The sequence below is a fragment of the Gigantopelta aegis genome, chromosome 4 (genome assembly GCF_016097555.1).
Source record: "Gigantopelta aegis isolate Gae_Host chromosome 4, Gae_host_genome, whole genome shotgun sequence".
NCBI lineage: Eukaryota > Metazoa > Mollusca > Gastropoda > Neomphalida > Peltospiridae > Gigantopelta > Gigantopelta aegis.
Window position 1 is genome coordinate 57,872,798 of NC_054702.1, and position 10,557 is coordinate 57,883,354.

Below are 10,557 nucleotides of genomic sequence, written 5' to 3' on the forward strand. Positions count from 1 at the left end.
ATTGTTCGATTTGTGCTTAGTTTCTATTTTTTTTTTATGAATGAAGGGAACGTGTCTAACATTTATGCTGTTGGGGGAACCGTTTAAATTTCGCCAACAGCTGTAGAACAACGCTTACAAGTAAATTACAGGTGTGAAGTTTCCTACATTTCTTTTGCCACCGACCGAGTCTCATTTCATGATTAGCGAAGAGGTTTTTTGTGTGTTTTTTAATCGATGCGTACATACATGTCTACTCGGCTATAGCATTTCCCATTAATTTATTGTATACATTTTTAAAATTGCTTTTGCATCTTTTTGTTTTCTTCAAAATATCTAACTATGGTTGCCTGAATAATCCGGCTTGTTGCACAAAAGTAGTGCAGGTCTGGGGGGGGGGGCGGAGGTAAGCACTTCTGGACCAATCAGATTGCCGTAAAGTGTATAGACGCAAACAAAATTTGATTATAATGCTTTAATTTCTATCTGAGGTATTCATAAATTAATGCATGACTTTTTTTTTGTACCACAAGATACAAATTACCTTAATTTTGGAGGAAATTGTCTTCCCTAAAATGGCGGTCAGAAGTACAATTTGGATACTGAAATGGGACCATTGTCATCATATTCAGTCACAAAACCATACCACTACATAGCAAAGCATTTATATTGGAATATCAAAGAAAAGTAATGAATGATCAAAAATAGTAGTCTTCAAATTGCCAACAAGAGTTAAATCAATTGCCAAAAAAGGTTAAATGACTTGTCTCCTCTTCATTTCCTGTACATTATTCCTTGCATTATTATTATTTTTTTAAGCAACATTAAATGTCCATTTACTGTCCAATAGGTCTATATAAAATTGTAATTTTTCCTACCTCCTGGGCACCAGTTTGTGAATGTTCATAACAACGTTTATTTATATTACGAGATAATGATCAAAGGTAACCAGTAATCATGTATAATTGTTTGTATTCTCTTTTTCAAGTAGATTTTCATATGATATAAATTGTTTTTTACATAGATCTGCACACGTGCTTGACGTAAATCTGTTCTTTAACAATAACACTAGCATTGCTGTTTGAACTGGCAGATTGTCTTTTTGTATTTCTACCTACGTGTATATAATAATTTTTATATTTGTGATTATGGAAGAATAGATCTTATTGATATGGGTCCATGAATTTTTTTTTCTTCAGTTATTAGTCGATTTTTATAACATAGTTATGTAAACCACACACTGTTTATAAGTTGATATTCATTAGCCATAATGGCTTGTACTTTAATGTTTTTTTTTAGAAAAACTAATGAACTGTGTGTGTGTGTATGTGTGCACATGCGTATGTGTGTGCGTGTGTGTGTGTGTGTGTGTGTGTGTGTGTGTGTGTGTGTATAATAATGTATTGTTGCATAGTGCAGTACATACCAGACAGTTGTGATGGCTTTATTTCTTTTCTACCAGAATAAAAAAAACCCAGGTTAACATATAACTTTTTTTAATTAACTAGTAATGACAAATGTGAACAGATCTGTTTGTTATAAATCTTACTATTATTATCAGATTCTTACATGCAAATTATGACAAATACATAATGTAGTACTTCAATTATTGTCCTGTGGATGTCTACATGTAACGAAGGAATACACAATTTTTACACTGTGTATTCATATACAGTTTTACCCATCTTTTATTCTACATCATTATTGAAGGGTTCTGAATCACTGCATAAATTAACCATATTTGTGGTCCTAAATGCTTAGGAGGATACTATATTTTGTATTTCATATTAAGCAATATTTGTTCAATGTTGACCATATCAGTTATTTTCACCGATAATGGTCTTTCAAAAATTCCCATTTAAATGTAAATATTACTAGTATGAGTACCAGTATATGTATATATTATATTTATATTCAAATATGTTCATTAAAACATAGATTTTTTTATTATCGGTTCAGTGGACATGTTAAACTAAATGGGTTGTATTTTTGGGTTGGCAAGTTGCATAATGCCATACTCAAAAAGTCTTTCTGGCAGAAGCCCTGGCTTCTAAGGTTTTATGAGTGCCAGGCCTGATGTATAAGATCTGATCACTGACTTTGGCAAACAAATTAGCAATCTATTTAGCTAATCACTTGTATTTCAGTGATCCAGAATAAGTTTAACGCTGCAGTCTCAAATATATTTTTAAAATGAATTCTTTTTTTTTAGAATATACAGTGAAACCCCTTAAAACTGGACTCGTTGTAAACCAGAATTCCCTCAAAAGCGGGGTTTTTTTTTTTTCAAGGCCTCTTTTTTTATACATCAGTATAGAACATAACGTTTTAAAACCAAATAACCCTTTTAACCGTTTTTATACTTGAGACCTGTGAGTGTTTGGTTTAAATAGGTTTCACTGTACAGGTTCGGATCCAGAATTTTTTAATAGAAGGGTACTCAAAAGCCGTTCTTGTTGTTGAAAATCCACACCTGCTGTATACCAAAGAAAAGGCCCAGTATGATTTTTGGTTAGTTTTACTTGGGTTATGTTAGCAAGTTTTGATCAGAATAAATTTGAGTAAATTTTGACCAGTGATGCCAACTTGTATTGCTTTGTAAAACCAAAAACAAAGGTATAAAAAGAAAAATGAATTTTATCGTGAGAATATTATCCAGTTTAAGTTTCTTCCATTGATACACTGTTGTTTGATTTATGTCAGCTGTTAGCTACAGTCTAGGTGAGAAAAATACATTACAAAGCACTGAGCATGGGATTCTTTGAAACTGTTATGCTATGTACCAAACAATGATGGCAAGATTTTATATTGTATCAAGGTGGTAGACGATTTTCGTTCATTGTGAAAATACAAGTTTATTAGTTCCCTACTGGTCCAAGTGGAGGGCACTATAGGTTTTGTCTATGTCTATCTGTCTGTCTGTGTCTGTACAGCCATCCGTCCATCTGTCCGACATAGTTTTTCAAACTTTCCCCCCATAATGCCTCAAGATATTCAGCTGAAATGTTTTATATACCTTTATAATCACGTAGAGTAACAGATCAGCTTTGACTTTCAATGTGATTTACCCATTTTTGACTGACAAATTTATGGCCCTTAAAGAGACAGACCCTAGTTTTTAAACACTACAACATATTTTTCACTATTAGAGCTGTTTATGATCACTAAAATAAAACATTACTTATATTTTATTCTTTAGATAATCCATTTCCGTAGAACCAAAGTGTTTCTGATCATCCTGGTGTTTCTAATACCAAATTAGGCATTTTTCATATTGTTAAAAATGCACGTGCGTCTGAGAAGTAGCAGTTATTGATTTGAGTTCTAGTCTATTTTTAAGGATATTTCCCAGTTTCAACATCACAGACTCTTCTTTCACGCTTTTGTAACTTTGTCCAAATGAGCTACAGGTTTGTATATTAACTAAACTTAGTGTCCTTTTTTATGGGGTAACACTAAGGTCTACGCCTTTAAACTCAGGAGATATAAAAATGTATACGGCCCTGTAGGGGACATGTATTGCTATAGCAGGACACTCAGAATGCTTGTTAAAAGTGTGGTTGTTTTTGTGTTTTACATTAGAAAAATGGTGTTATGAGATAGATGGACAAGGTTGCAGCTTTAAATATGTTTAAAAATATGGAAATTGTGTGATGATTAGTATGAGTCATGAATTTATGTACCTTTTGCAAGTAACAAATTGAAAGTATGTTATTAAAACGTAATTAAAAACTAGTCCACAGTATGTGAATTGAAGCAGGGTTATGTCATGTGACTGGCTGTGTTCTACCTCTCATTGATGGGATATGACTCCACTTTATACAGTCGTTATGTTCCCCCAGTTCAGTTAGTGATGGTAGATATAATTGTGATCTAGACTCTGCATAAATGATCTGATCCATTTGAACAGTTCTAACAGAGTTTATTCAATATGTGAACAAATCACCATACGCAATTAGCATCTGTATCTAGCCTGCCTTTGTGGTATTGTAAGAATTCCGCCAGTGGGTATGAATGTAATTGTCACATATCTTTACTGAAATGTAGACTTGTAAAAAAAAACTGTGGCCTAATTCAGAGAGCTCTCTTAGACTTTCTTAAGCAACACTGCATCCTCTTTGTAAGTATTTTTATATTGTACTGCGAGATCGCAAAGTTGCAAGAGTTTAGTGAATTAGGCCCCTGTCTGTATTATTAGTATTAATGGTTTAGTGTGAGAGGAAATTTTCTTTAATTGAATATGCTTCACTTTATAGTTAGTAACAAGGGTCTTTTATATACAGTTTAAAAAAAAAAGAGGACTAAACGTACCATGCCATTTACTATACCAGTTGTAGAGCATTGATTTGAATGTGAAAGATTACAGACTGGTGAAACATATATGTTGGATAATTTGTGATCTATAGTAGTGTCTGTGTAACCATAAATTTTAAAGAAATGCATCACATATGATGTACTAAACCATTTTAAACTACATCAGGATGCCAAAATTGAACTATAGAAATTTAAATTTAAATAATGTTGTAGTTACATTATTATCCCATGTACAGGCATTATTGTGTCAAGATTGATCATATATATATATATATATATATATATATATATATATACTTGTACATGTATATACTATATATATATATATATATATATATACACATATATATATACACATACATACATATATATATATACATATACATATATATATACACATACATATATATATATATATATATATATATATATATATATATATATATATACACACATACATACACAAAAGGTATATGTGCCTACCCCACTAGCTTTATAATTATATGTTTTTGCAATAAGTGTGTAGAATATTGACCATATCATTGCATTTTTGTTAATAGATGTATATTATTATTTAAAATCGGAAGCCGGTGAATTATTTTGAATGCAAATACTTAAATTGGATAATAGATCTGTATTGATGAATCAGAAAGCCACAATTCTTTTTTTATTGCTGTGTTGTAGGTGTATTGAACGTTTACATTTACTGTGCATTTGATACTTTAAAAAATACTTTAAGTCATTCTTTATTGTTATTAATATTAACTGTAATAATAATGTGACATACTTGTACATGCTGTAAATGCTTAACAAGACTATAAATGTTTTTTTTTGTTTCTAGTCGAACATGGAAGGACTTAATTGAAGTATTTACAGTAAGTGTATGTACATATAATCTCAGATAAATGTGTATGCTCTGCAATGGGGATAGTCTCATATGATAAGTGGGATTTCATTACATTAAAAAAAAAACCATGTTCTATAGAAATTAACCAAATAGTTTACTTAACAATGGGACCAAGTGATTGCTGCATATTAGATATATGTTTTTTCATTTAGCTTTGAAAGTACATTTGTAGATATAACTGTGATACCAAATTCGTTCATCATGCCAGTGATACCAGTTTCAGCTAATGTATGGCAATAGAAACCCAATAGATTAGATTTGAGTTTTAATTTTTTTTTCTCATAAGGCTGACTTAAAACATTTATGCATAATAATATATGAAACTTACTTCATGTATTTTTTGTGTGTGAAGGAAGCATAGGACATCGTAGTTTTTAATACATATACAGTGTATTTCAAATTCGATTTTGTTTTCTTGTGTTGAATGTTTAATAAATACATTATTTTACAACGTAAGACATCCTTTTGTGTACACATATTTTAGCTGTGAGAGTTGTTGGTAGTGGTTACAATGGGAAGTTGCGGTCGTGATGTCTCCAGAGTAGGTCATATGGGCGACTTCAGAAAAGCATCGAGTCCTTAGTTTTTATTTCATTGATTCATTTCAACTTATTTTCGTGCTTATATCCAATTAAGGATCAAGCATACTGTCCTGGGCACACACATGCGCTATCTGGGCTGTCCGTGTAGGACAGGAGGGTTATTTGTTAGAGAGAGAGAGAGAGAGAGAGAGAGAGAGAGAGAGAGAGAGAGAGAGAGCGAGAGCGAGAGAGCGAGAGAGAGAGAGAGAGAGAGAGAGAGAGAGAGAGCGAGAGCGAGAGAGCGAGAGAGCATACCAGCCTTATGTCCGATGGCTTAACCACGACACCACCTAGGCCAGTTATAACCATTGAGACAGGAGCTTTTCTTTCATATTTCTGTTAAAGGCACCACCTCATTATCTCCACTCCTGATTAAGCCTCATTTATGGCATACGTTTGGAACCGGTACAGCGAGCAAACAAAGGAAAGAAAGAAAGAAATGTTTTATTTAACGACGCATTCAACACATTTTATTTACGGTTATATGGCATCAGACATATGGTTAAGGGCCACACAGATATTGAGAGAGGAAACCCGCTGTCACCACTACATGGGCTACTCTTTCCGATTAGCAGCAAGGGATCTTTTATTTGCGCTTCCCACAGACAGGATAGCACAAGCCTTTGTTGAACCAGTTATGGATCACTGGTCGGTGCAAGTGGTTTACACCTACCCACAGAGCCTTGCGGAGCACTCACTCAGGGTTTGGAGGCAGTATCTGGATTAAAAATCCCATGCGTTGACTGGGATCCGAACCCAGTACCTACCAGCCTGTAGACCGATGGCCTAACCACTACTCCACCTAGGCCAGTTTATAACCATTGAGGCAGGAACTTTTGTTTCATATTTCTGTTAAAGGCACCACCTCATTATCTCCACTCCTGATTAAGCCTCATTTATGGCATAAGTTTGGAACCGGTACAGCGAGCAAACAAAGGAGGCAAGAGCTTAAATGATTACTTCGTTTGTATTGGGAGACGTCGGTGTCATCACATACTAATATATACATGATCTGTACAAATCTCTTCACCTTTCTAAAGAAGTCTGATGTAAGGTCACTGGCAGCCTGTTAGGGTATGAGATACTATTGGTGATTTCAGGTTGTTTATCAACACTAATGGCAGGTAGTGTCTAGATTTAGCTAGCTTCAAGATACTGATTCCTTCCAGAAAACCCAAGACGAGTAATGAAAATGAAGACATTCGTATCGGTGGCCGATACCGGAATATTTCTAGTACAAAACGTTTGTTTGTTTAACTAGAGAACAGTGATTTATTAATAATCAACTATGGGATGTCAAATATTTGTTAATTGTGACATATAGTCATAGAGGAAAAACGCCACAGTTTTCCCAATAGTAGCAAGGGATCTTTTATATGCACCATCCCATAGACAGAATAGCACATACCATGTCCTTTGATATACCAGTCGTGGTGCACAGGCTGGAACGAGAAAAAGCCCAATGGGACCACCGATGAGGATCGATCATAGACTAGACCCGACCGTGCATCAGACGAGCGCTTTACAACTGAGCTACCTCCCGCCCCATTTCTAGTTTACATGGAAAACAGTGCGGATGTCAGCTCCACTGGAGAAGATTCGGTTTTTTTAATTAGCTGCAGATTGTTCTCATTTCTCATCTCTATTCCCATACAGTGGTTTCTTCCAAGGTTTGGCTCATCTGTGGACGTCTTCTATGACGAAACGGGCAAACTCTTTCTTGAATGATTTTTGTTTGGGAAGGGTGGGATGTGTTAAGAGGGTTTTTAAAGATGATTTGTGCCACGCTGTAGCTGGGCCAGGTCATTGCTTTTCCCCATCTTCACCTACATTTCATTTCATTTCAACTTATTTTTTGTGCTTATATCCAATTAAGGTTCAAGCACGCTGTCCTGGGCACACACACCTCAGCTATCTGGGCTGTCTGTCAGTGAGAGAGAAAAGGGTGTAGTTAAAACTCGCTCTGGGTGGAAAAGCACGATAGAAATCTATCACTAGATGTGACGTACAAGTTAACCAGAAATTGACATATCTGTGACGCACAAGTTACCTTTAAGCTAGGGCGGTATTTAAGTTTTAGTTGGAAAAGGGGGGGGGGGGGGGGGGGGGGGGGAAAAAATTTAAAACTGTTTTCTGAAGATATATAAGAAATAGAATACTACATTCGTGTCCGTTAGTTACCATCTATCTTACAACTCGTTTAAAAACGTATCCAACTCGCTTTCGCTAATTAGATACGTTTTTAAACAAGTCGTAAGATCAACGGTATCTAACGGCCGCTCATGTAGTATTCTCTATTTAATATAGCTTGAAACACGAACACATTTTATGTATATGTCCACTCCACACTGGAGGTCTCTGTTGATGGTGACAGATGTCAGTTTGTATTCTGATGACCTTTCGTTGCTGTCATTTTGTTTTGTTTTGTTTGATTTCAACTGGATTTTCGTCCTCAATATTCAAGTATGATGTTCTAGACATATCTGGATTGCTTGTTCAGGGTAATGGGTTAATAGTACTTGTTAGTTGTGAGCTCAGTGGTCTAATGGATAAGCTGCGGGACAATCAAGCTGACGACGGTGGTTCAAATTCCATTAAAGCTGGCTCAGACTTTCTGTCATCCTTCTCATCTATCACCCTCTGCCTGCAATTCCCATTATCTTAATATAAAACAAGAGTGCCGGTGAGGTACATGATACGCCAATCAGGAGTTTGATGGAAAACCATATCTATATTAATGAATATATTACGGGTATGATTCAATTCTAATTATGTGACATTTTTGCAGTGGGGTGGATGAACAGTTTCTTTTGGACCAACCACCATCCCAAGTTGTTCCTACATGTGAAGTTTGATGGTCCTGTATGCATCTGTATGCAAGATATGGTCCAGACAAGGATTTCCAGTTATGTGCAGTAGACCGTGAACAGTAGTCCACAGTGACCTAGTAATAGAACGCGAGACACCGCCCAATCTAATTAAAATTAGCTCCACAATTACATGTGGATCTAACACCAGCCAGTTGAAGCTCATGTCCACCAATCAAAACCTTACTTGCAGAATCCTGCCAGTGATTTAAAACTAACAACACTGCGTAGTCCCCAATGTCCAGGTAACATTTCGTCTGTAAATAATAATTTAAATATTGACCAATCACACTTCGCCTTTTATAACGTTATTTGGGAGCATACAAATTCTAAAAATATCGGGCAAGTCTATTTTAGTGGCCGCAGTACAGCGAACCATACCAATACGTACGGGGTGGGTTATCAGTCTTCAATTTTACATTAAAAATTATTTATTTATTTATAAAACCCCCCAACTAACTCAGTCTTCAGTTTTACATTACAAATTATTTATTTTATGAAATAAAACATGTTTTAAGGCATTCGTAATTCACACGAAACATGTCGTATACCCTCAGGATAATTCGGAATGTTTTCAAATTATTTTTAAATCACTGGCAGGATTCTGCAAGTAAGGTTTTGATTGGTGGACATGAGCTCCAACTGGCTGGTGTTAGATCCACATGTAATTGTGGAGCTAATTTTAATTAGATTGGACACCGCCATCCCAAGTTGTTCCTACATGTGAGGTTTGATGGTCCCGTATGCATCTGTATGCAAGATATGGTCCGGACAAGGATTTCCTGTTATGTGCAGTAGACCATGAAATGGTCCGGACAAGAAAGAGTTAACAGGCGGAGGTACGGACGGACGGACAACGCCATACCATAATACGACCCATAGATGGGCGTATAAAAAACTTTCCAATTTCACCCACGAGTTCAATCTGTTTCGACCCTTTCTGTCAGTTTTCTCCAACTCGGTCTTCTCAGCTGTCCACACCATCGGCTACATGTCTCAACTTCCTCCACGGATGTAGTCTCTGTGTATTTCCCTGCACCCACCTGGAATCCTCGTCCTCTGCTGCTAATAAAGCTGGTCCGACCCACGACACTAACTAATGAACACCGGTAGTAGGAGAGCATAGTAGGTGGTTACGAGTGCCTCTTAACTATGCCAGAAGTAACTACTGAACACTCCGAAGTGGTCAGACTAAGCCTGAAATTAATAAAGGCTGCTTGGGAATGACAGATGTGTGTCACGGACAGCGACAAGAGACAAGCACCTGTCGCGGTTGGAGAGACGAGGACTAGCATGTGTTTGTGGATAGTGAAAGAAATTAAAAGATAGGAGGAGCTGCCAGATCGGGGAGAAATCAGACGGAATTCAAAGGAGTGAAAGGGAAGTGTGTGTGTGGGGGGGGGGGGGGGGGGGGGCAATGGGATAAAAATAGAAAAGAAAAAAGTCGGTGTAGTGGCCTTACACCTTGCCATTGAGCTGTTATAGCTCGTACTGCACTCGAAACTAATACGTTAACCACTATACCATCAGCGACGGCAGCAGTCATTCAGAATAACATATTTAGGATCTAGCTCCGTCGGTAGAGCGTTCGTAGGATCGAATCTCCTCAGTGGACACATTTTCAGATTGTATTTTCCCCGTCCCAACCAATGCCCCACTAATGGTGTAGCGTGGTATGTGTTGTCCTGTCTGTCGGAAAGTGTATATATAAAAGATCCCATGCTGCTAATGGTAAAACGTAGCAAGTATTCTCTAAGACTATATACCATAATTATCAAATGTTTGACATCCAATATCCGATTTCTCGCTCTAGCCAACGTACTACGACTGGTGTGCTATCCTGTCTATGGGATGGTGCACATAAAAAGATCCCTTTCTACTAATGTAGAAATGTAGCGTGTTTCCTCTC